At 38.8% G+C, this 27,749-nt stretch overlaps 1 protein-coding gene across 17 annotated transcripts in view; it reads left to right on the plus strand.

The window, feature by feature from the left end:
- TENM1 (teneurin transmembrane protein 1) overlaps positions 1 to 27,749 on the plus strand; it is an 854,834-nt gene that overhangs the window by 636,738 nt on the left and 190,347 nt on the right. The window contains exon 1 of one of the 17 annotated variants that reach the window (XM_080553262.1): positions 1,045 to 1,066. The exons of the other annotated variants lie outside the window; for them this stretch is intronic. The gene's annotated coding sequence lies outside the window, so the exon portion shown is untranslated. Of the gene's footprint in view, positions 1 to 1,044; positions 1,067 to 27,749 lie in introns of those variants that run through there. 17 annotated transcript variants of the gene reach the window in all.

The following is a 27,749-nucleotide window of genomic DNA, read 5'->3' on the forward strand; positions in this document are numbered from 1 at the left end:
GCAGCTCTGTGATTACTGTAGTTACTCAGACATGGGGAGGATTTAACTAAGGACAAGGTTCTGATTTAATTTATAGCATGTGTCAATAGACCTACTGTGAATTCACACCTGTTTAAATTAAACCTGAATTTAGCTCTTCATAAAAGTCCTGTACTTTAATGCAAGAAATTGAGAGCATAGGGATTAATGTTGCCGTTATTTACTGGTATTTTGTAAACAAGCTAGTCATTAAGGCTGATCGCTCACCTTCTCATTTCTCCGGGAAATTACTACCAACAGCTACATTATAATAACAATGCCTGCTCTGAGAAGAGGTATCCATGTGATTCTCTGTGCAGGAATTTTGCTTGTAATAACAAAGGCTGTCTGAAGTATTTCTATTAGCTGCTGTCCTGCCACTCTCTATTTACAATGGTGCAATTAGGAAATGGAGTTACTAATTTGCAGGTAGAAGAGTTAGGTCAAATACGTGCATATAGCCTTGAAAATATAAAGGTAAACATCAGTCTTAATCCCACTGTGTGTATGTCATTTAATATTTTCCTCTCCACTCCTAGTGTGCTTTACTTTGCCTTTCTATTGTGGCAAGGATTGCCTGTGAAATCGTGGCTGTAGATGACTGTTGGATCGTTTTAGTCACCTACTGGATTTGTGCAACCACAGAACTTGCACAAAATACAAAGCCCCATTGTGAAATTCCTTGAGTTTTCAGAGTTTGCTATAGCTTGTGACGTATTTGATATATGATGCTCTTGGATGTTTGACAGAAACAGGCCAGTGATCCTCCCTTAATAAAAGATTTCTTTTGCTTCTGTCATGTTTTTTCTCTCTTAGCGTTTAAATAGTATTTATATTGCTTGCTTCTACTGTTGTTTCAAAGAAGCCTCCTCAGTGTCAAAGGCAGTGCATGAATCTCTGCAGTAGCACAGCGGTGCTTTTTGCAGGAGTTTTGGAGTCAGTATACTCTGACATTGCAGCTGCTTTGCTGGACTTGTTAAGAGTGTAAGATGCTTTTGTTGACCTCAGAGTGGGTCCTTTGGGAATGTTCCTGTCTCAGAGGAAGCGTGTAAGTCATCTGAATTGTTTTGTATAATGTGAGGTGCTTCTGTAAGCACTGTCGTGGAATTCTTGCGTTTGTGCCCCTGGTATTTAAGCCCATTATGAAATTGCTTGTGTATTGAAACTTAGCTAATGATGAGTTGTTGTTTGTCAGTGTTGTGGGGAAAATTCTGCCTTTTAAAATGACTGTCTTCATTGCTTTCGCTGAATGACATGGGTATTGCATCTGCCTATCTGTTGTTTTAATCTTTACACATATGGTATTTTAAAATCAGGACACAGTGTTGTTAAAACATTCCCTTTATTGTATTTGTCTTATAAGCAAAATGAACTAATTTAAAGACAAATATCAAACAGTATTTAGTATTTTGCATTAAAGATAATGATTTTACATTAAAGATAATGAAACAATGTATAGAATGTAGCAGATGTATTTTCGATATTCTGTAATCCAGATGACCTTTGCCCACAGCAGAGCGAAATGTAGCTGTGCATTTGCACAAGCTTGTGTAATATTTTTAGCCCTGCAGTTTTGTTTTCTTTCAATGGTAGCTCAAACCAGGGAGGGAGGGAAGCTTGAGGAGAGCAGTCAGGTCTAATTTTTATCCCAGAGATGAGTAACTTGGCTGTAGAGCTCAAAAAAAAAAAAAAAAAAAAAAAAAAGCTTGGCTTTCCTCCTGTGTTATGCAGAAGGGACAGTGAATGTGGCTTAAGGAGCCTGTAGCGATATAAATTATTGCTCCTTGTTTCTTTTAAATCCTTTTGACTTTCTCGGATGGAAATGAGAATGCAGGGGAAGTATTTCCACAAATATTTTACAATGCAAAATGATGTTGCTCTTTGGGAACCCAGTTATCTAGGCTGCCACCAAGGGAAGCGGGGAGATGGGAGAGGCATCCTGCCCCTGCTTGCTGTCGGGGAGCTGCAGTGCAGAAGCATGAGGATCTGACCCCTCCTTTAGGCACCCTGAGTGAGAACAAGGGGACCTAAAACCAAATACTTCTGGGTTGGAACATCTCTCATGAATTCTACATGAGGGCAGCTCTGGGCTGGGAACAGTTCCATTCTACACAATAGACACGTCTATCCCAATGGTTTATTCATGTTGTTTTATTAATAAATTTATAATGTTTTATTTCTCATCTTTTTTGGTTAAAGTTTAAAATGTATTTGAAGATCAGAAGGCTGCTTTGCAGAAACAACCTGCAGTCATTTTATCTGTATTTCATTTGGAGTAAAATATTTATTACAGTTTAATGCTGGCACTTTCACTTTTATGTACTTATTTGGAAATATAAGCAATTCTTGCTTATATGTCTTAACATGCAAGTGTTCCTTATGGTTGAAACCTGGTTTTAATCAAGGTTTAGGATGTTGTGCTGAAAGCTGCAAGTTGTACATCATTAGTTCAAAACAAGGCTAACAAGAAAACTTGGGAACTCCGATCAGAGGAGATTATAGTTAAGGCTACTAGATAAACAAAATGAATTTACTTCTGTGTGGTTCTTTACACCCTCAACCGACATGGATTTCAATACAGAGATATCTAGAGCTTCTATTTCCCCTAGCAAGATGCTTTTCAGCAATTTCACATTGTAATACCATCAGATAAAAGTAAGGGATCTAGCAAATGAGTACAGCATTGGTAGAACAGTGGAATACTGACAAATTATCATTTTAGGGTTTAGCAAGGTTTAATCTAAATAGAATTTTTTTCTTGATAATAGGAGAACTTCTAAGAATTTATTATTTTGTCCTACCATGGATGACAAAGATTGCTCATTCTTCCTATTCAGGCTTTTTTTTTTTTTTTTTTTTTAATTTTAGTCATTTAATTCATTGTGTATTAAATTACATAGGAAACTCTTATCTTCAATTTTCAAATTTGCTAGTATTTCATCTCCTGTTGGGGAGTATGAAGCAGATCAGCATAAATCTGTATTATTCAAAATCAAAAATATTAGCATATTTCATCTTACAAATGGGAATTATTAATACCAGCAAATAGCTTTGGTCAGACCATCTCGAAGAAACATAGAAAATGGAAAAAGTGGCTGCTTTCTGTGGTTGTAACCTCCACAGTCTTCTAAAAATGAAAGATAAAACAAACGTATTAGACTATTTTGTCTTTCTGTAGTAGAGAATAAGATAAGAATGGGAAGTTGTATATGAAATTACGGTTAGTTTATACAGAATAATGCAGATGAATACTGCTTGTTTCAGCTTGCTTTTGTATGCAGCTCATAGGAAATGAAATGAAGTATTGTAGATATTAATTTTGTTTTCTTCAAGTGTACCTAGCTCTATTCCCCCATTTTTTATTTTGTAATATGAGCATAAGAGAAAGTGAATAATTAACTCTTCTAGAATATAGGTCTAGGAGCACTGAATAATTCCTGCAGGCTGCTTCCTCTCCCTAACAGATGTTTTTGAGTAATATTTTAATTAGATTCACATATTCCGATGACTAATTATGTTGCCAGTGTTTTTTCTTTATCTTAAGTTTCTACTCCAAATGATTTGCAATGGAGATTTTACATAGTGCTTCCCAGCGCTGACACCGAATTGAGCAGCACGTGTCTGCATCTGATTGTTGAATAACAATTCAACAGGGGATGTGGTGGCTGTACAGAGGAGCAGGAGCAGCCCTTTGGCAGCAGAAGCCAAATGTTTTAAAGTAAATGTGTTACTTCACCTTGGGTGGTTTCCAGAAAAGGAGCTGGGGGAAGTCAGTGATCCTGAGGTTCTCATGTACTGTGATACCAAGTTTGCTAAAAGACCTGTATACTGGAGGAGATGACTGCAAGTGAGGATGGCTTAGGAGATCAGGTCAGAGTTGCTCAGCTTTATCCACTGGAATCCTTTATAAAAGCTACCAAAAGAATGTAAGAAACCCAAGGGACAAAAGTTCAGGCTGCTCCTAAGCTGTATATAGTGTTTAGTGTGGTTTGTCTTCAGTTTTATATGCCCTACAGTTATATCTCCTTTGGCACCATTAGAAAAGTAATCAAGACAGCATGGTGTACTAGATCTAAAAGAAGAGAAAATATCACTATTTTAACAAAAGCCAAGTTAAAAGAGAGAAATGTTTGTATCTGTTAAACGTCCTCCTATCCCCAAATGATAAGCACATTATACAAATTTGAACACATGAATATCAATGATTTTGAATTTCTGTGACTCCAGCCACTGGGCTTTTTCTCTGTTTATCTTTCACTGAAAATACCATACAGTTTTAGTGTTGGTTGTCCAATAATACTGCAGAGTATGATTCTAGTTTCATGCAGCCGATGTAGTTTCATTTTAGGGCTATATTTTGAAACAGCTGAATGTTATTGATGAATTGTTAATTTTCTTTTGGCTTTTGAATCCAGTCATCATAATGAGCATTACTGAATGTTGCTTTGGGCTTGTTTACATCGATTTAGTAAGCATGCCACTTGTTTTGAAGCTGGAATGAAATCACATTTGTAAATGGGCTTGAAATATTTTGTTATGATTTATTTTTATATTTTCCAAAATAGCGTTACACTTCCTGTTGAACACATACCATGGCCAAGGTAGAATCGAAGGTATGCTTCACGTAGGAGTGGGTGAAGCTATTTCTTTAATGAAACAAACGTTAAAAGAGATGGTTTCCTTGCAGTGTGGTGTGTTTGCTCATAGGATCGAAAGGTTGGACTAGATGATTTTAGAAGTCTTTTCCAACCTGGATGATTCTATGACTGTATGATTTCATCTCCACCACACTGTCACTCTGCTGCAAGTGACAAGGTGAGTGTTGTTTAGACTTAAGTGTCCTTCTCATTGCTCTGTCCAACATCAATTACAAGTGGCCTTTCTGGTTTGAGAACATCCCCCTTACTAACTTTTCCCCAAACAGTGCTTTTGAGACAGTAAACTTTCTATTATTGCCCAGTTGCATTAAACTCTTTTAGAGCGAGTATTTTACTGTTTGTTGAAATGGGGGAATCATAATGCATGCTTTGAATTTATGCTTTTTCTTTATATTTGGTATAAACAGATAAATCCAGCTGCACAGTCAGAAAGTATCTGATGTAATTTACTTGAATCTTATGTGATTTGAATCTGCTTGAACTTAGGATACTTGGATCACACAACAGAGCTGCTTGCTGGTAGTGGACCTGTAGTAGTTAATGGGATCTGTATTTATACAGTATTTATAGCTCAGCACTAGAGGCTTTTAATTTGCTTTCTTTATATTTATGATAAAACAAATTATGAATGCTTGCACTTTTGATTACCAGAAAATTTTAACCACGAAAATTTAGAAGCAGATTGTATCTAAGTGACAGCTGCAATTGCAGACTCTCAAACTCCTTCACAAGTTAGTGGTGTGTTTAGTGGTTTTTCTGGCTGCTGGTCTGGACAAGCCATATCTTACTGATCGCAGCACCACCACATCGCAGAGGTGGCAATGGATCACATTCTCTCGTCCCATTGCCAGAAACGGCTACTGGTTTAGGTTGTGCTGCTAATCCCAGGTAGGGGTGGGATGCTTGCTGTGAAGTCTAAAAAAAAACAGGCCAGAATATTACCTAATTCCCTTTTGTGAGAAAAGTGGTAATGATGAAGTGATGAAGTGGTAGTGATTTATAGTCAGAGAGACTTCTTTTGAAAGGTTGCAATAGAGGTGGAGAATACACACCCAGCTTACAATGATGGTTGCCTTCCTCGTATAATTGTAAAAGGCTTAATTTAGGCCCAGCCAGGGGTCATATCTTGATAAGGTGATGTACAGCTTGTAGCAGTTCATTCAGAGTGGTTCAGCAGAAATGAAAAGCTATGCCTTTGTGTTAAAATACACGTTTCCCTTTAGGGGAATGGTGCAACAATATGGTCAACTTATTCAGGGTTTCATGTGCTATTGTGACTCTCAAGAAACATTCTTATCGTCATAGCCTAAATGTGACTGAAAAAGCCAGCCTTTTCCAGTGCAGTGAGAGAGGAGGAAGCTGCAGGTCTGCAGAAGATGCCCCCTCCACTGGAAGCAGCGTGTGTTTACTTGTATGTAGTCAGTGCATTTGGAGTTAGCTGTTGGTGTTCTGCCAACTCCCTGCTGCATTTTGTTGTTGTGTCTCTGCCAGTGCAGTAAAGGATGCTGCAGCCCTCTGAGATCTGCTTTGATATGAGGAGAATATGAGAGATGATCTTCCATGGGGAAGCCCTTGCATCCCATCTCTTCTGTGCACCGGTTAAGCATCAAAATATTTTAGAAGGGGGATTGTGCCTTTTTCAAAAATCCTCAGTACATCTCATCCCAAGCTCAGAAATCGGTAAGAACAGGGCTGTTCCAGTGCTTCTTCACTACGTCAGTAGAGGAAGACCTTGCTTCCCATTTGGTACAAGTGTCTGGACCAGCAGGTGTAGGCAGTAAGCGCAGGTGACCCCGTGTGAAGGTTGGCATCACAGCTGCAGCCTGCCTGTGGCATGGTGCTGAAGGCAGCAGAGCCCAAATGTTTCTGCCTGTGTCTGTAATTATTCACATTTAGAATTGCAGCTTATCCTTTCTAAAAGGGGGCACTGCCCAAGTGCTTTGTTGTCATGTGTTCAGTGTGGCTACAACTATCTTTTTGTCTTTGCCCGTAGGGAAATATATAATTGAGTCCTTCTTCCTCAAGCCTGTGTGGCTGCATGTTCAGTCAGTTCAATGGTTATCCCGAAAGTCCTATTGATGATTGCATTGATTATTTTTCTCTAGCCTGTGATTCTGTCTCCATTCTAGCTTTATGATTTTTATAGTTCACTTCCTCCTGAGCAGCAAATTCAGTTGTGTTTGGTTGCGTGCATATTTTGCTAGGACTATAATCGCCTGGATACAGATTTTGCTATAGTAGCTAATAACCTGCAGTACTTGAAAGCTCCTTTTTCTTTTTATAACCTATATTTTTTCCAATACATTTTCTGATTACTACACTACAGTTCGATTTTTATTGGATCATTTTAGAGCATAATAATTCATTTCTGATCCCTAGTACCTCTTATCCGTGTCTGAAGTGATCCACATTATTTCAGTCACTTATTTTTGTTTACATCTTTCCTCTGCAGACAGTCTCCTGCATTTTGTCTCAAAATATCTTCCTGGCTGGCATCACCATTTTACTCTTGTGATACCCAATTTCCTTTTAATAAAGAATCAAAATGCATTTTCGGTACTTTACCAGTCAACTCTAGCTGAATTTTTTTGAGCTCTCTCGTAGGTAACTTATAAATTGGTTGGTGACTAATACCATCAAAAAATCTAAAGCAGAAATATCTGAAAAAAGAAGTAGGAAGACTGTTTTATACTGAATGCTTTTTTTAAAAAAAAATAACAGTTATAAACACAATAAAACATGTATATGCAATTACATTAGAATTTAAGCAATGTTTACTAATGTTAAATAAAGAGCCACAATAAGTAAATAGTCCAAATCAACTGCTTTTTTGTGTCAGTTTTGTTTTGTTTTTGTGTAAGTCTTTGTTGAATTATTTGTTCATTCCTAGCTTCTATAATAGATTAGAAAGACTGATTATCTTCTGTTTGGTAGAAAGAAAGAAGAAAAAAACTACATATCCCTTCACATTGCAGAAACCTGTGGTTTTAGTTAGGTTTCTCTGTCATGCTTGGTAGGAATTGTTGAGGTACTGAATCATGATCAAATCTGTGGTAAGAAGCCTCTGTTAAGAAAAAATGGCAGTGAATTGCTACTTTCAAATGGCTTCAGATCATTTTTTTCCAAGGCTTTAGGTCTGTGCAGTCATGAAACAAAACATAATTCCTGACTGTGAACTCAGGTAAATTGATCCAGGCTCTAGACATCCAGCCAGGCTCAGGTTGTAGGTTCCCTCTGGGGAAATGTGCACTAGAAGTCAGAATGTGAAAACATGAAGAACCTGCAGCCAGCTTGGAAGCCAGCAAGGCCATTCCATGAAGCGGAGGTGTTTGGCTGCTAGCTTTGCCAGCTCAGATCATGTTTTGATGATAGTCTTTGACATCAGTTCCCTGTAGAAATCCCCATCACCAAAATCTATAGTCTCTTGTATTGCTATCCCTGTCATTGCTGTCCTTTCACTATATAATGATGTAATTTGCAGTTTTCTATGCCCATAGGAAAAAAATAGTAGTTGAATGCTCTTTGAAGAGTAGTTGGTTAGTTCAGATGTAGAGCAGAGCTGCCAAAAATACATGGCAGGAGCTTCTCATCCTGCTGCTTTTGCTCCTTCTCATGTTCCTCACCTTTCTTAAAAGTCTTCTTACTTCCTGTAAGGGAAATGCATTCCTGTGATGGTTTTGGTAAAGTCTGTGATTGAAAATATTCTCAAGCTTGAATCCTAACATTAGTACCAGTGTGCTAGTAAAGCTGGAAAAAAAAAAAAAAAAAAAGCTGATGCAAGTCAAGAAGTGGGAGCATGAGGTGTTAAATTAGTTCTTAAAAAGTATGTATCAATTTTCTGAAGCAATCATCCCTGGAGAACTAGAGGACCTGTAGAGAGAGATCTCCTGAAGGTTTTGTCAAACTTTTCCTGCATGGCCTTCTAGGAAGAGAGTTTTGGGACTGGTTGTGTTGCTGGTTTTGGTAGGTGGCAAATACATGTGCTCTAGCTCAGTACATCTGCCATTTGTAGCAGCTTAAAAAGTTAGAGTCCTGGAAACATTTATATGCGTGACAAACGTGAGTGGTTGCACTGAAATCAATTGCTACTCAAAGGAAAAGGTAAGTAGATGAAAAGCATGGAGTTTGTGCATCTCAGTTGATAGATTTGTTGTTGTTTTTTTGTCTGACTTGCACAACTGTTACATCAAAATTTCAATTAATTTGAAAAGTGGGTGTTTCAAAAATCAGACTTGCTCAGATATTTCCCTTCTTGCCTTATCTGCATATCATAGAATCATAGAATATCCCGAGTTGGAAGGGACCCGTAAGGATCATCAAGTCCAACTCCTGGCACCACACAGGTCTACCCAAAAGTTTAGACCATGTGACTAAGCGCACAGTCCAATCGCTTCTTAAATTCAGATGGGTTAGTGCAGTGACTACTTCACTGGGGAGCCTGTTCCAGTGTGCGACCACCCTCTCAGTGAAGAACCTCTTCCTGATGTCCAGCCTAAACCTCCCCTGCCTCAGCTTAACACCGTTCCCACGGGTCCTATCACTGGTGATAACGGAGAAGAGGTCACTTGCCCCTCCACTCCCCCTCGCGAGGAAGCTGTAGACTGCGATAAGGTCCCCCCTCAGCCTCTTCTTCTCCAGACTGAACAGGCCCAGTGACCTCAGCCACTCCTCATATGTCTTCCCCTCTAGGCCCTTCACCATCTTCGTCAGTATAATGTCCTTTTTGTACTGTGGTGCCCAGAACTGCACACGGTACCTGAGGTGAGGCCGCACCAGCGCAGAGTAGAGCGGGACAATCACTTCCCTTGACCGACTCTCGATGCCGTGCTTGATGCACCTCAGGATACGGTTGTCCCTCCTGGCTGCCAGGGCACACTGCTGGCTCATATTCAACTTGCTGTCAACCACAACCCCCAGATCCCTCTGTGTGGGGCTGCTCTCCAGTGTCTCGTCGCCCAGTCTGTACGTATAGCCAGGGTTGCCCCGTCCCAGGTGCAGGACTCGGCACTTGCTTTTGTTAAACTTCATGTGGTTGGTGATCGCCCAGCTCTCCAGTCTGTCCAGATCTCTCTGCAAGGCCTTTCCACCCTCAGCTGAGTCCACAATTCCTCCAAGTTTGGTGTCGTCAGCAAATTTGCTCAAAACACCTTTTAGTCCTACATCCAAATCATTTATAAAAACATTGAAGAGGACTGGCCCTAAAATGGAGCCTTGAGGGACCCCACTAGTGACCATCCGCCAGCCTGATGTGGCCCCATTTACCACAACCCTTTGAGCCCTGCCCATCAGCCAATTGCTCACCCATCGTATGATGTTTTTGTTAAGTTGTATGCTGGACATTTTGTCCAGTAGGATCCTATGGGAAACCGTGTCAAAAGCTTTGCTGAAGTCCAAAAAGATCACATCAGCTGGTTTCCCTTGATCAACTAGATGGGTGATCTTATCATAAAAGGAAATCAAATTTGTTAGGCAGGACCTACCCCTCATGAACCCATGCTGGCTGGGACCAATGACTGCATTGTCCCCCAGGTGTGCTTCAGTAACTTCAAGGATCATCCTCTCCATAATTTTATCAGGCACTAACGTGAGACTGACAGGCCTGTAATTGCTAGGGTCTTCTTTCTTACCCTTCTTGAAAATTGGCATAACATTTGCCAGCTTCCAGTCTACTGGGACCTCTCCAGACTCCCAAGATCGTTGAAAAATAATTGAGAGAGGTCCTGCAATGACATCAACCAGCTCTTTAAGCACCCTGGGATGAATCCCAACAACATATATATTGATCCTTGTGGAGGTACAAGAAAAGCAAACACCCCAAAGAGCAGCTGGCTGGGTGATTGAACATTTGTTCCAGTTCATATGAAGAATAGTTGTATTTGGAGGAGTTCTCTAGCTGACTGAGGTCAAGCAGCCTGTGTGTTGGTAATTTCAGATTTGGACCCGTCTTTAGATGCTTCCAAATGAGTGACTAAAACAGTAAGAAGATAAATTTACCTAGAAATTCTCTGCCACAAGTAAGTCTTTCTTACAGACTCACTATTCAGCTGATCAAATCACTTCTACAAATACTTTCTTTAGCTTTGCTTTAAATGGAGATAGTGACCTGAAAACAGATGACAAATACTTCTGTGCATTTTTTTTCCTGATCCGTCATTTTATTTCCTTAAGGATAACAAGGAACAACATTCTACTAATTTAACCTGATTGGTTTTTTAATGCCTATCAAATGCAATGACATTTCTTAACTTCACATCTTTGAATTAATTCCTGGACTTTCCTCTTAAATGTTGCTTGTTTCTGCAGATTTAGGGGAACCTGGGGGATTGGTTAGTAACGTGCTTCTGGGTCACCTCAGTTTCATGATAAGCTGGTGTGACTGAAATTTATAGTCATCCTAAAAAAAAATAGAGTAGTAGTAGAATGCCCAGTCTCACTGAGCTGTCATTTTGGAGGCTGAAACATGACAAATTGTAGTGATGAGAGAGCTATATTTACTTCAATTCTGCTGGATGGAATTTAAAGCATTTGGAAATACTGTATTTGTCCTCATAACACAGGATTTCCTCTTCTTTTTAGCTTGTACAGTATTACTTGGAAATGTTTACCTGTGTTCAGCATACACAATGAAGTTTATCAGTTAATGAAATAGTAGGAAAAAATACAAAAAGTACAAAATCCTAATTATAATAGGAGACTGTCATAGAGACAGGTCATGAGAAAAGGTTTTAGTTAGCAGTGATGACCTTATCATTTGGCAGTTCGCTAATCTCTTAAACACTGCTTCCAGGCACCGATGTTTATTCCTTGTATTACAAGAATGCTAATAGATTCTCATCAAAATCAAGGCTTATTTGGCTTCACGTTACACAGACGTAGTTAAAATATGAGACAGTCCTCTGAAGAACCCAAGCAGTACACATATATTGATTATTTTATCTCTGTTATCTTGCACAGGTTCATTCTGGGCCTCATATAATATGCATAAAGCTCCTAGATACAGGACTTGGTTATTAACTGTGAACTAGATACAGGACTTGGTTATTAACTGTGAACTTCATTATTATCCTTTCCTTATCTGTTCCTAAGATGGTAACAAGTCAGAATTTGCACAAAAGTTTAGTTTCTGTATAAGAAAACTTTAATTATGTAAAGCATAATTGATTTTTTTAAAGTTTTTATTTTTTTTATATCTTTGTTTCCCATGTAGTCTTTTGCAGCCTAGAAGCTATAGCAGTTAAAATGGGGAAGTGGAGCAGGGCTTTAAAAGTGATGTTTGTTCTTTGTATTGCTGTTGTCTGTGTTTAGAAATATTAATTACTGCAAATATTTAAATATAATACTTTGACTTTTGAAATTATTATATTTTTTTCAATCATGGCATAGATAATACAGATATTTCTTACAATACTGTTATTTTAGTTGGCTGCTTCTTTAATATTGGAATTGGGCAAAAAACTGTAGCATGCCACGGTATCTATATTAGGGATGTAGATCTCTATGAAAAATTATAGTGAAAGATATCAGGAATGTGCGTTTTACCTGATATTTAAACTGAAGATATTATAAACATCATTGCTGACACAGAAGTAGATGCAGAAGACTTCAAAGATCCAGAAGGACAGACAGCAGATTGAATGGGATTCAGTGCTGGGGAGAGTAACCAAAAATAAAACATCGAATAGGATCTCGTTTCAAAAGCTGTAATGCTGAAAGGGACCTTGAGGGGCAGTAAATGAAACAACTGGAGCCAACAAGTCAAGTGCTACCTTGGGCTGCCTGTGTATGTCGGTCTTGTCTGGGGTCTGTGAAATATGGCAGATGCTGCTAAGACTCCTGTGAGCAGTCAGTGCTGAGCATTTCAACACCGGGCGTGTATCATGGTGAAGAGATTTTCAGAGGAGTGCAAAATATCATTACGTCTTCGGGATTTGTTAGTCATCTTTAACAGCTCTGAACATATCGAGAATGGCCAAGTGACACCTAAGAGGGGGCAGTAATAACTCTGAAACAGGTATGGACTGTGAGGGAGGAGAATATTGAAGGTCACTAAGAGGCAAATGGTGTCAGGTACACGTAGAGTATGGTACGGAATAAATGGGAGAATGTGTCTGCTAGCAGGCAAAGACCAGTAATGCGGTCTTGGTAACTGTAATCTGCAGGCTGAGATATTTAAATAAGAAATAAAATCTAGTTTTAGAATGATTTAGTCATTCAGCATGGGGATAATTTGCCAAGCAGAACACTTGGAGCCCTTAGGGACTGAATGTTTTTCAAAACATGCGTAAGCTAAACCTTGCATCGTTAGGGCTAATGTGGGGGTCACTATGTGAAGCTGTGGTTCTGATAGTGAAGGTGATGAGATCGGATGGGCACATCGGCTCTTCCTTTGCTTCATGCTCTGTCAAAGCTATTATGTTTTTACTGACTTACATTTTTCAAACATGTCTGTTTAGAGTAGTATGAAGCAATAAATGAAGTGGTGGAGGTTTTGTGGCTGCAGCTGTTTAAAACAAGCCAACACAATTGAGTATATACGATAGAGGACATGACAGGCATGTGATTCATTGATTGTAGTTCTTCATCAGTTTGTAGTTGAAGAAAATAACCTAATAGATCTTTCCATCTCTGACTTGTGTGATACTGTCTATAGTTCTAGCTGCTGCCCTATACATTTGGCAACTGGCCCAAACCCCAAAAATTAACACTAAGAAATTAATTTTCTATCGGCAAAGAAGGATAAAGGCCATTCAGTTTGTTGTTTACACATAAAGCTTATTGAATCTGAAGACTTTACATCTGGGAATGAGCTGGTAGGATCCATTTGTAAAATGATAATGCCAAAACAGCAGAGAAGTACTTGTGCAGTAGTCAGTTGTAAGGGAAGGGGAGTTCAGGCAGAATGCGGGTCAAGGTGTTTGGGATATCCCAAGTAGACAAATGTTTATTACAGGTGTAAGTGAAGAAATCAAAGAAAAACAAATCTAATTGAATTGTACCAAGACCAAATCAAAATCTTCCTGCCATTATCCTACTGCATCGCTGCCCTCCCCTGACGAGGTACTACTAATCACGGTTTCCTTTTCTCATATTTGGCAGGCTCTGTCTCCTATTAAAGTTTTCCATCTCCTCAAGCACGCTGGCTCTTCTAGCTCAGCTGGAGTTTGTAGTCTGGTGGATACAAGCAGATTTAATTTTTCTGTCTTGATTAAGAGTGGACACTGCTAATTAACCCACTTTGCATTTTGAGTGGCTGATCCCCAGCATGTCTGTCAGTGTGGTTTGTCTCACCTGTGATTACTTTTCACCTCCTTTGTCAGAACCAGGCTCTGCCCAATACTAGCTTTGGAAAAATCTGAATTGGGGATTTTGTAAATATCTTGGGCATTTCTCTGTTTCTTGCCAAACATTTGATACAGACAATGAACGTTTTCTGTTATCCTTTCCGTCTTTACTTCAGAAATTTGGCACCAACCTCTCCATAACAAAAAACCTTGAACCTAAAACTAATGTGAAGAAATAGTTCTGCTCATCTAAGCCTTACAGAGTATTTCATTAGAAGGAAACTAACAATAATGTTTCTTATCCGTGACCTGATATGTGACTAGTTTGATCGCAGTGAAAAAAAAAATTAAATCGCTGTGAAACGTTGTAAATCAGGTGCTGTCACTGCTAATTGAGAGCTAGAGGGACTGGACTGAAATGTGAGTATTAAACAGTACGTTAACTTTACTGCCACGGGTCAGTGTTTTAAATGAGTTTACACAAGCATTTGGAGTATGTAACTGGCTACCTTCCTTTAATTATCCATCGCCCTCATAGGCAGCTTTTCTTTTGTCTTAGCTGCGTCCAGTGAGGCAGAGGAATGCACCAAGGGCATTTTGTTACCCAACGCAGGAGCGTTATACGTCATGACTGCCCTATCAACGTTAAATCATATGAAACAATGACCCTTGGCCTAGAACTTTTTTAATGAGGTCCACAATTCGAGTCAGACGTCAGTCTGGTTTTGTCTGCGGAGCGCAGCGATCAGAGACAGGCAGTTCACGCCGCGAGCTGGAAGCAGCAGCCTGCTGAGCAGCTCCGTCCGGCTCTGAGCTAGTGGCAGAGCCGATGGAGACTTGTTGTTTGGAAACTAGCCTTACTTTCATTTGGTTTCTGGCTTTTTCCTTGGGAGAAAACATTTGTTTGACCTGGGGTTTTTACCCAAGGAATGCCTATGTGATTGAGCATGTAGTGAGTGAGCCGCCAAAATAGGAACCAACGTGATCTTGCAGTTTTCTAGAAGTTACTTCCAGAGGGCAAGCACTTTGCTAGCATCGTCGTCCTTAGTGTGGCTGCCTTGTTATGAATTAGCTTAAATGTGCTACTAATAAATCATGGTGAAGGCACTCATTCTTTGTAAATACATGACTAAATTAATTTATTATTGCTTTTGCTTGTATGCTAGGTAATCCATACATTTTATGAATGAGAAGGTTTCAGTCCTGCTCTATAAATCCTAATTATTTGAGAGCAGAATTTGTTTCATCATGTTGTTAAAGCAAATACTGAAATCTATACTTAATTATTTTTATTCTTCATATAGACAAAGATCACAGAGGAGTGAATAGGTGAATGAGCAGGAGTGTGCATTATTGTGCAATTTATTATGCTATGAAATTAAACAAAATATGTTCCTGAAGAAGCTGGAGAAATGATCTTCTGTAGTTGTGTGGAGATGTACGTGCAGAGAGAAAAGGATCTGGAATAGAGGAAACTCATGTGTTCCCGTGTTCATCAGTTATAAGAAATGTTCATATATAAATTAAGAGATTCAAGCAAGAAAAATTTTACCATGTGTCATCACCTTTGTTAAACCTTAATCTTTACAGCAGTACTGAATATTGCTCACTGCCCAAAGGTACATTTTTGGTGTTGTTTACCTTTTCTTGTGAACAGTGCTGCCTTTCTGTATTTATGCTCTCTTTCAGTGATGATATTGATCATTATTCTATGAATAGCAAGTCTACTTGTCAACAAATTTCTAGTGTCAGAATTAAAGGTGTGTATGCACTGTATGTGTATGTGTTTCAGGCACTGCTTGTCTTTTCTGTTCCTGCCCTCTCCCTCAGCATCCTTCACATATTGAGTGTACAGAATAGACTATGGCAATGTGATGACAAGCCATTCAATATTTTAATGTATTTTCATTGTTCAATGTATAGAGTTGCCTTATTTATTACCACTATTCAGACTTGTTCTTACAACAATATTAATTTCCTGTTGGCAATTCTGTGGTGCTTATCACTGTAGTATTTAAGTACTTCACAAATGCTAATGTATTTCTATTTGTAATGATACTGGGAAATGATGAGCGTATTACCTCCATTTTGTGGATGGTGAATTCACATACATACAAATAAAAGTAAAAAAAAATACCTGCTAAACTTGGCCATCTAATTAGAAATGCTCAACACCTGACTTTTTTCAGAATATTTCAAACACTAGTACAATATAATACTAAAAATTCATATTGAATTGTTACAGCTGGTTATGTTTATAAAAAGGCAAAATAAGAAATTATTGTGTGGCATCAGTTGGTTTTTAAGCAGTTTCTAACATCTAGGTTCAATGTAAAGATTTACACTACTTGAGCTGAAGAACTGTTGATAGCAGTAGCAAGCTGTCATCTCTTTGAAACCAACACTGAGAGGAAAAGAAATCGATATATTGCTTTTTTCCCCCTTCTTTGAAGCTTCTTTCCCTGGTCTGGTCCCAATCACTTTCTTCCGAAGCCTGAGCTTTACCCCAGGCTTTTTCTCCCACTTAATATTAATTTCTTCTTTCTGGGCTTTGCATTCAGATTCTAGTCCTCTTACCATAGCAGTAACCAAGAGGCCTGATTTCACTATTCCTGCTAAAATAATTCTCATATTCTCCCACCTTCTCTCCTTTTGCATTTGTCTACTTTAAAAAAAAATTACCAAAGCTTCTTGTTTCTAACCATTTCCTTTCCCTGGTTTGGTTCCCATCCATCCCTGTCCAGATGGTTTCATCACATCCTCTGTCTTCTGCAGGAGCTCACATCAGCTGCCTCAGCTGCCTGTCTTCTCCATCATGCTTAAGCACCATTTAGCTGAGGTCTTTAAAAGTGTAGGAGGAGGAAACCTCTGGCTCTCAGACTCATTCCCCAGCGCTGTCCCTGCTGGATAAGGAGATGTAGCAGTGAGAGCAGAGACCCCTGTCTGACTGCTGTCGCCCTGGGCTGATGAATTCTCAGCCTTTCTACAATGTGGTTCCAGCACTTTCTGGTCACCCAGAGGCCTCTGAGGGCTTTTGTGCGTTTGGTTTGGATGCAAGACTGACAGAAAGGCTAATGCTATGACAATTTGCAAAGCTCTTGTTCTAACAACAGCTTAGGAGCCTTGGAACATAGTGGAGGAAAAGGATCCAGCAACATATGTAAAACACATTGTCCCTAACATTGTTCTCAGAGATGGATGGGTGAATCTGACTAACCCTCCCCCACTTCCCTGAACACCCTGGGGTAGATACCTTGTAGGAGAGGTTAATTCTGAATGGCTGAAATTTCCGGGGGGAAAAAAACAAAAACAAATTCATATTGCAATAAGGAATGTTTCAAGAAGGTTAAATAAGAGCCTAATAAACCAGCTGCCTAAAATTTTTCACTGGAAATAAAGCATTCAAAAACAATCCGAGATATTTTACATTCCATAACATTAAATTTGTGGTCTGCACCATACCACCCTGAATAAGTAATTTATTCTGCAACCCTTTTGGCCCAAAACTTCCAGCTTAATCACTGTTACATGGTCCTGATTTGAGTGACATTTGTGATTTGATCAAAATGATGGATTCATGCCCTGTCATTTGTGCACACCTGGGCATATGCTGAATGCATGTGTATGTCAGCTCATGAGTTCTGGCATTTCCAGTCATGGGATATGACTACATGGGATCACCATGTATGCAAAAGATGGGTATCTGTCTCTACACGATAACAGAGCCTTGAGTTGTACAAAGATTTTATGCTTGCCCTGCTAAAAACATTTTTCAAAGACAGTCAGTTAATGTTGTAAATGAAGTGTGAAGGAAGTTATGAAGGAAGACCCTGGAGTATTTTCTGGATTTCTTTTTTCCTGCTACAGGAGGACGGATTTAAATTTTCATTATATATCAAATTTAAAAGAATATATTAACAAATGTAAACTTTGTAAGTTTGAATTTTTTTTTGTCAGCAAATATTTAGAGTTGTCCATTATAAAATTGAAACTTCTTTAGGATAGCTTCTTTTGTGAGTTTTTTAGGGTTTCCTAAGATAGTATTGTCATTCCTACTGCTATATATGTGCAATTACCATGCCACTGTGGCATTTTTCTGGAAAGTTTGCAAGCTTTTCTTTCTTTTCCCATTCTGTTTGCTTCAGCAATGGAAATGTGTTTGTGGGTTACGGTCCCCGGGTGCTCAGCTTGAGGATGTGTTTGTAGGAGCAGCTGGGCAGCGGCTCCCCTTGCGGGATTTACAGGTGGATGTTCCCTCTGGGAGTGATGCAGGTTTTGCTGGTTGTTGTTTTGTCTTCCTTGTCTGGTTTGGATTTGGAGGGATATGCTTGATTAGTTCTGGAGTAAAGCCTGTGCCATAGCAGTTGGGCAGTACTGCATTCGGAAGCTCGTTTTGACTTGCTTTGTAAGTTCTTGCATTGGTTGATGTAATTTCTGCATGCAGTGCGTAATAATTGATTGACAGTGTTAAGAATGTGTGTGTACATATAGATCTTGATTCAGTAAAAGATGTGATATGCAGCCTGAGGCATATTTAATTTACAGGTAATGTGATTGTTGTTTGTCTATTTTCAGCTTCACAGTGGTTATTATGGTTTGCCATAATTTCAATTTTAAATAACAGTCAGTGAACTAACGGTCGTATTACAATGTATTTCATTAGTGTCTGCTACTTGAAATATTCTGCTAGCCTAAAAACATTCACCAAACAGTCACTTTGATTGCACACCAAATAACTCAGCTGCTCTGCTGGAGCATTACATGAAATCCCGCCCGGCATTTCCTTCCTTCTGAATTGGATATTATCCAAAGTGCACCGAAGAGATCTCTTTTATTAATGAGTGTGGATGGCACACACAATCTAATTTTGGGATTATGAATCCTTCTTTTGCATTATCTTAATTCGTTTCAATATGTGTTTGATGGCTAGAGAAATACAGTATCCTGTAGAACCTGTCTTAACATTTTTTGGGAAAAAAAAAAAAAAACACAGTTCATTCTTGGTGTAATAAAATTTCTATAGGTGTATGGAGGAGAGTGATATCAAATGAAAGAAAACAACTGTCTGTCTTTTAATTTGTATTTCCAAGACATCTGAACTTACCTGTAGTTCAGCTGCAGCCCGTCCTACCCTGCTCCCATTCTGAAATTGTGATTCAGCTAAATGTTATCTTTCCATGCAGTGTCACACTTAAATTGCAAAGAACGCTATGTAATAACCTGTTTTATCTACAGTGATGCCCTCAGAAAAGATGCATTTAATGAATATCAATGTAATTATTCCCAAGAGTACTAATATTTTATACTACTAGCTGTGCTTCCTATAGAAAGCACCGTTTTTGCTAATAATTTCTTTAAAGTTAATACTTCCATTAGCTTGAATTATTAATGAAAATAAACATGTGCTACCACTTAGTGACCAGACAAATGGAGAAAACATCTTTGATCTTCAGTTTTATTGGTTGTTATGCTCTTAGAAATTGAAAATCTTTCATTCACTATGTTGTGTGGTTACTAAAAGCTACAAATTAATACCCTAGTGAACAAATGCATACTGCTCCTGCAGGTTTTAGCATACATCCAAGGGGCTGACTTAGGGTTCACAACAACTGTTCCACCATTATTTGGCACGCAGCCATGGTCCTGGAGGGAAGAGCAGAGACCCACTGACATCTCTCTACCTTTGAAAAGAGGTCTGGAGGGGAATTTGTTTTCTTACTGGTTTGTTTTCTCCCCAGTGTCTAGGTTTCAGGAAGGAAGTAACCAGTCTTTGTATTTCTGTCTTCGGCCTTCCTTCAACCTTGAGGCTCTTTCCTTCCTCTCCTGCACAGTTTATTTAAGAAAAGAGAGGTTCTCCTATTTCACACCTCTGTTTTGCTGGTCTGTGATTTTACACTTTGTTTTGTGATACTTTCCTTCAAGAGGAATACAGTTTCTGAACACATGCTCAAAGTTGATTGTGGCGTCTTTATGTTCCTCTAGAATATGGAATTGAAATTTATCAGCTGTAATGCTGCCTTCCATCCAACCTGCTTTGCAGCTTTCCAACTTAACAGTTTCATGGTAGTGCTTAAATCTTTTCAGTTTGTAATTTTTGCTATGTTTTCCAGACTGCTGAAATAATTTTTAAAAGGTGTCCTGTAAGAGGTTTTCAATATACAGTTCTCACAGAACTCCAGGGGCTTCAGATAACTTTGAGGTCTTCCTAAAGGTTGGATGTGATGCATTAATAATATCAGGGAAGAACAGATGGGGCTACCACCAAGTCTATCTACACCACTTCTCTTAATTTTATTAGTTAATGCTCTTGTAAAAGTAACAGAAAAAGATCTATAAATACAAGCAAAACTTCTTCCTCTGCCTGAGGATTTTTCTCCCATGCCATTTAAGTACAAGAGACACAGTACTCCAGTGGCATAGTGATAGATTTGTAATCTGTTATGGTCCACTGGAGTTAGAAATGCTTGTCTTTCTAGTGCCTGCAGGGGAAAATGGGCACTTCTTGACTTGGAGGGCATCCTGGCTTCCAGCTGGGTAGATAACAAGATACCAGACTTGAGACAGTCTGATGATCTTCACCAAGAGCTATGCATTTTGATTATAAACCAAATTAACATATTTTAAAGTAGTTCAACGAGATTAAGTTAATAATTGAAAAGACTTCTTATTAGATTCAAAACCGTTGAATCAAGTATGTGAATGTCCATATATTGGTGTTATTTTAATTAAGAAGTGGAAAATTCTTCCTGTATACACTTGGAGACTAACTTTAAATACTACTACTCTATATTTGTGAATAGGAAAAACTTCTGCACTCATGGAGAAGCTGCCTTTAGAATATGAGAAATTTTTCTCTTACTAAGTTGTCATTTCAGAAATTGTTGTCACCAGACACGCAATTGTTTTCCCTTACCACACAGTTTCCATCACAAGTAGAGTGCATTCATCATGCACAAACTATTCTGTTTGGTTAAGCTGTAGTTCAAATGTCTTTGTTATTTAAAAGCCAGCTTCAAATAATTGTGATAGTACTCTGAATTCTTTCTTTGTCTGAGGAGCTGTACAAGCATTGTAGTGAGTTACTGGAGTACACTTTTAGATGTATGTATGTGTGCAAAGGTAAAATAGTTAGGAACTAGCATCGTAGTTTTATACCAAAAATAACTTTTAATAAAGTTCCGTACTTGGAGATGGTACATTTTCAAAGTTGTAATGCGAGCTTTAAAATAAGAATTAACAAAGGTTGGCGGCAATTTTTTGCAGTGATCCACCGAAATCTTGTAGGTTAGGTGACCCACAGATTACACAGTTCCCACGTGTTGCTGCCTCATACCGATAACACGGGTATGTAGGAGCAGCCCAGCACTGCATTGGGTGGTCAGCTCCTGAGCCATGCAGCCATGTGTGCCTGCCCTCCCTGCAGCACAGAGATGCTTTTCAATGCCATGCTAGAGTGAGTGGCCACACACAGCATGAACGGCAGTGAAGATGTGTTGTGGGCACATGGCAGAGGGAGCAGGGGTATTTTTGATGCCCCAAATTTTTAATGCTCAAATGATTAAGTAGATTCAATCTATAATTGTGGAAAGTGGTTGCTATGAGACGCATGAAGAGTGAAGAGCTCCATGCTCTATGAAGAGCATGGAGCTTCTGGAAGCCAGCCTTAAAGGAAACTAGTGCTGCTGCTGCTGCTGAAAATGTTGTAGGAAACAAGACACTCTCTTATGCTGTGCACTTTTGATCCTAGATGAGCTATTAAAGTGATCCACTGTTTTTTCATTTATGAAGCGTATAGGAAATGTTTTTGTTCCACCCAGCATTTACCAAACAACGTTGCTCAACCACCAAACATTGCTCAAGCAGCAGCTTCCCTGAGCTGACACCTGTCTGAATATTCACAAGCATACTTAGAGATGCTGCCAAGAAGACATACAGTGTGAACTTGGTTCTCACAGAACATCTTCCCAAATGAATGAAAGGTCAGGACATGAGAGGAAGACTTTGTTGCATTAGAAATACATTACCTTAATTTTGCTGTTATGCAGTTCTAAAGTGAATTGGTTAATAAGGGATCTTGGCGTTTAAGTGCTCGTAATTAGCCATATGGGCTCCCTATCAGAAAACCACAGTTGGCACTAATGGGTGCCCTAGCTGGCAGTGTCAGCCCCAGGCCAGGCGTGAGCAGGGAGCAGGGAGGATTCGCTGTGTACGTGCGGAGGTGCTCGGCCAGGGGCACAGCTGCGGCTCCAGGGCTGGCAGCTAGATCCGGCCCCTAAGCACTGCAGGCTTCTCAAACAGGTCTGCAAAACTGGAGTTTAATTACAGCATATTAATAGGAATGATAGCTGCAACTTTTAGTCTTTGTTTAAGAGAGAAGTCTTAAGGGCTTTCCCTGCATTTAGCACAAAACAGCCCATTTCAGACTAAAAATGTGTTGTTTCGTATTTGGGGAATGTAGGAAAAATGGCTGAATCATAGCATTACCAATTTCATGTGTTTTATTACTATTGCAGAATTTTTTTTCCCTAATCTGCTCCTGGCTGTTTGCCCAGGATGACAAGAATACGTAGTGAGATGATTAAATAAAGAGAAATCATCTTCCTTTAAAATGCATTTTTATGAAACTATTTCTACCAAAGGGTCCCTGTCTCACCAGCTCACGCACAGAAAGCTGCGATTGACTTCAGCGGGTGTTCTGCTGATGTAAAACACTTACAGGATGAGGCCACCTATTTCCGTCTGTATTTGCATAGTGAACGGGATAGCAGAGAAGGCTCAGGAGGAAAGGGAAAAGAAAAGGTACAACCTCACATAGTAATTAATTGTGGTTCAGGTTCTATCAGCCTTTATTCCGCAGGTAGTCTGTGGTTCAGTTAAATTAATTTATTTTTTTTCCTTTGGTAAACATCATGAAGTTGAATAATCAAATACATACATATGTGCCAGCTGACTTTGATGCTTTTTCTTCAATTTTAGTTCTTAAATACATTTTCAACTACTGTGACATGATTAGAAGTCAGTTCTTAGGTGTTTGCAGGCTTCTGACTGACACCACTGGGTGGTGGTGGTTTGGGGTGGGAAGGATGCTCTTACGTTTCCCTGAGGCTGTTCTTTTGTTGCTCTTGAAATGCAGTTACACCATAGATAAAGCTGACTGCTCCAGTCCTGCCATCTCCTTGATGCTAGCCCAGTGTCCCCATCTTACACAAAAATAATCAGTGTTTTTTCTAGCTTGATTCTCCATGCAGCACCCTGAACCTGTTTGCAATGCAACTGCACAGTGGGGCCAGGACCAGCAGAGTAAGCAGAGAGGGGAAAGCAAGAATTACGGCTTCTCTGAGTCGCTTTTGCTTAAATTGCCAGGCAGCTAAACCTTCACTATTAAGGTGGGCGAATGGTGTAAGAGCTTAAAGCAATGTCACCAACTTCTCTTATTCACGCTAAATTAATTTACAGCATCCAGCTTGTTTGCAGGCTTATTAATTGTCATGTGATAGCTGATAGCACGTTGGAGACCTGCTGATGGATCCTGAAAAGTTGGCAGGCATTAAATAAACAAAAAAAATAGAGTTGTAGCAACATGTACTGACAAAGTTGCATTTGGAAGGCAGAGTAGATTTTGTTTTCAACAGGGTTTGATTTGCATTTAATTGTTTTGTTGAATATTTCAATTTATTTCTATTCTAGCACAGCTAATAAAATTGTAAACACTTGAAGGAAGATTTGACTCGCCTAATAGATCCTCAAGGTGTAAAACGTTACAGGCTCAGTTTTGCAGCATTAGTCCTGACTGCACTTTGCCTGTGCAGGCAGCTCTGTTCTCGGTAAGATGCGGGTTCACTTGGGGCATCTGAAGCTCATGCAGCACCTTCAGGCTTGACTGTGTTCCTTACTAGTAAGTTGCATACAATGAAGTTTCTTTTTTAAATACAGTTTACCCTAACAAAGCTTACTCTTCATACTGCCATGTTACCATTTTTAAGATCAGCTTATTACTTTGGATTCCCTTTGTTTTTTGAGAGGTGGACCATGGAGGAATCTAGCCCTATCTTTGGCTTTTGATGCAAGTTGGGCTTTGCCCCTGTAAGTTCAACATTTGTCATAATTATTTTCATTAAGGTTATTTTTCACGATTGAAACAGAAAGGAAGGGATCAACCTAACTTTTTTTTTGTCTTATATTCAACAGTTACATTCGTTGATGCACTCGGCCTTTCTCCTCCCCCACAACCACGTTAGGGCCGAAGGTTTGGAAGTGGCTACTGGAGACTGAGTGCAGAGTTCCAGCTCCCTGGTACTGCTCAGATAGTTGCTGGACACTTTCTGTAGCTGGCTGTCATTGCCTCACTGGCACTTACTGCACACATACATTTTAGTTTTGCTGGATAATTCCTCTCTGATGTCTCGTTCCAGATTCAGGCCTTTATTTTTGCAAGCGAGATAAGCTTGCATAAAGTTTTATACATCTGAAATCAATAGTGCTGCTTTCAATGTATGACAGGACATGGGTAACATCCATGGAACTAAGTTCTGGCCATAGCTTATCCAATATTTGTCCCACTAAAATCACCCAAGTCAAAGAAACTGTTATATTTTCTTCGTAGTGAACAGAGCCATGCAAGTGCACCTGACTGACTTGGGAAGAGATGCTATGTAATATAAATAAGTCTTGGGAAGGTGGGAACTGTCTCTGCCGCTGCCATGAGAGATCGTCAAGATTAACTATTATGAGGCCTCTATTCTGATGTGGTTTTTTAAAAGGTCAGTTGGGAAAAACAGATATGACGGTGTTTGGAGCACTGCCAGCTTGTCCCTTACTTCTGTGGAACATGGCAGCTCCGGGACATGAAACCATCTCTGATTCACATTTGTCTTGTACATAGGTACCTCATATGCAATTTTATGCTATGGCAAAGCAAATCATATTAATAACAGGAAAGTTACCTCAATCCTTATTAATAAACAAAATGGAAAAAAATGCATATTAAATTCAAAAGTCACTTTAAAATGTCAGACAAGGATTTTTCGTGATATTTACTGATGCAAGCTTTATTTCATGAATAGGTAAAGTGATAGAAGGGGTAATTAAAGGTACAGCTGTAAAAACATCATGACTAACATCATAAGAGGAAAATTGGGGTTTCAAGATGGAAAATACTACCCATCTAATCTGATTTACAGTTAGTAATCTATTAGGTATACGGGTTGTCAGGCTGCTCTGAGCCCTTATTTCAAAATGCTAACCTAATTTCTTAAAGATTTGCATTCTTAGGAAATGGTAGACTTGAGCAAGATAATGAGAACAGTTAAATCACCTTGGTGGTATTAGTTGAATGTGATTGCTACAAAATCTAGACTTCTAAGATAATAATAATTTTCTAAAGAGCCAAAGCAAGATCCTGTTGTGTATTTTTTTATTGTTGTTGGTTTTGGTTTTTAAATTGAATATATACATTTAACTCCTGCTGTATAGGATCTTTTTCCTTATTCCATCAGTTCTTGTATAGTTGAGCATACATATTTCATGGTTTTGAGTTGTATTTTCCTTCTGATATAAGAAAATTGTAATGTACAGAAGCGAGGAACATAGTTTTCTCTTCCAAATGTAAATCTACTTTAAACAACATAAGCAAGAAAAAATAACTTGAGTAATCAAAGAAAAAGAAATGCTGTACTCTGTAAAGAATCAATTGGAAAAATAAGTAGAGGTGCTTTAGGGCATAAAACAACATCCAGCAAGGTCTGTTGTTTATGAAGAGGAAGAAGTTGAAGAGAATTTCTAACAAAGACAGTTCGCTTCACAGTGAAGAAAAATTGATGGCCTCCAACTATCCCCAGTTAGTCTGAAACTTGGTTCAATATTAAAATTGTACTTCTCCCATTGTCAGATTTAAGCGTATGTAATGACCACTGCTGGCTCTAGTTTCCTTTGGGAAAGAAGCTGCATCAGCACTTGCGTTTGCTGATCTATGTTACAAATCAATATTTCAGTAACCATAAGTACAATACAATTTCAGCTTTCAAAAAAAGAGAAATTTTCAAAATGAGTCATGATTTTAAAATTCAAACAAATAAAAGAGCAATAACTTAAATTGACAAAAAGTGAGAAATTCAGTTCAAATGCTAAATCTGTACCTATTTGTCCAGATAAAAAAATTCTCTCCTATAAAATGTGGTAGATTCAGATGTGAGTTACAAAGGCATTCGTTTTAGAATGTCACCCTTAACTGTAATTAATTTCTGTCATTCTGTTTCACTGTCATGAATGCTTAAGTTCCTATTTATTTTCAAAATTATTTTTCCCTATTGATTTCTCACAAACATAACTACTATTTTTTGTGTCATTATATATTATATGAAATGTTGCCTTTCATCTCACATTCAATCTTTTCTCCCCCCAAACCTGGGGGAACCGCACACCTTTTAGAATGCCTCTGATGTTCTGCTGCAGCCTTAGATTTTTCTTCCTGAACTCTCATAAAGTTGTGGGGCTTTTTTTCTTGGTTGATTGATGGGGCTCTGAGTTTCATGAAGATTGCATTTCATATTTTTTGCTGTTGTTGCCAAATCCTGTTACTAAAAATCACAGTAAGAATGAAAGGGTTTTTTGTCAACAATTTAATTATCCCATGCATACAATGCATAAGTTTCTACAGCGTTATTTTATAGAGGGTATGGCTGCACGTGTATCTAGTACATGTATTTATGATATATCTGTACAAAATTTAAAATTAACCTTTGGCTGAGAAATGACTTTAGTCCTTTCCTTTTCCAGCAGCATGGTATACAATTTGTATTGTTCCCTGCCTTAGTCTAGTGTTTCTACACCTCTCTTCTACTGGTACTTTTTAGAACTGTCTGTATGTTTATCTGTGTGGAGGAATCAGGCCCATTAATTTGCTTTTCTAGCAAGTCCTCAGTAATATGCAACAAATCATGTAACAGACAACTGGAGAACAGGCTACTTGCAAATTAAGTGGTTTTTTTTTGTGTTTGTTTTTTATGAAAGATGTCTGTATTTCTGTAAATGAACATTCACAGCCAATAATACGTTTTATTGTGTTAAATGGCAACAGGATTGAAATAACTTCCCTATCATATGAAATTATTGGAAAAATTATTGGTGTAAAGGTTATATCATGTTTAAGAGGAAAGCTTTGATCAGCATGAGCTGAGCTGGGATGTGTTTGTTACTTGAGAGAGGAAACAGCTGATGTGAAAGCCAGTGCACGCCAGAGGAGGAACGAAACACTGATGCAGAAGAGTCAGTGATGTTGTCACTCTGTGTATGCACAAAGGTCTCACTCAGGTGTTCATGTGGGCGCACAATTTCTTTATCTCATCATTGGAGAGAAATGGAGCTGCAAAATTTGAAGTCTTAAGTGTCTTTGGGAAGGATGTACATAGGGAATCAGTGGCCTTTTTCGTTGTTAAAAGGCTAAATTTAGATAATTTTGACTGTCAGAACTGCTTGTGTTTTTTTCAGTCTTTTTTTTTTTCAACTGTAGGTCTTCACTTGCTAATGTGTATTTTTGTCCCTGTAATGATGACTTTGCAGCGACCTTCCTCATTAGGTATTACATTAATTGCACAAGTGTCCTCGGTTTTCTCCTTGCTTTCACCTCATCATCTGCAGAGACAATAAAAGGCTACTCACAGCTTTTTAGGATGAAAACTAAGAGGCACACTCAACTCTCAGTGTCCCAGGTACAACCTAAAGCCAAACTTACCTGTGGCATTAAAAGCATCTCCCTTGGAGAAGCATCCAGGAAAGCTGATCGCTCTGGCTGGTA

The sequence above is a fragment of the Anser brachyrhynchus genome (assembly GCF_964034855.1).
Source record: "Anser brachyrhynchus genome assembly, chromosome: 13".
Taxonomy (NCBI): domain Eukaryota; kingdom Metazoa; phylum Chordata; class Aves; order Anseriformes; family Anatidae; genus Anser; species Anser brachyrhynchus.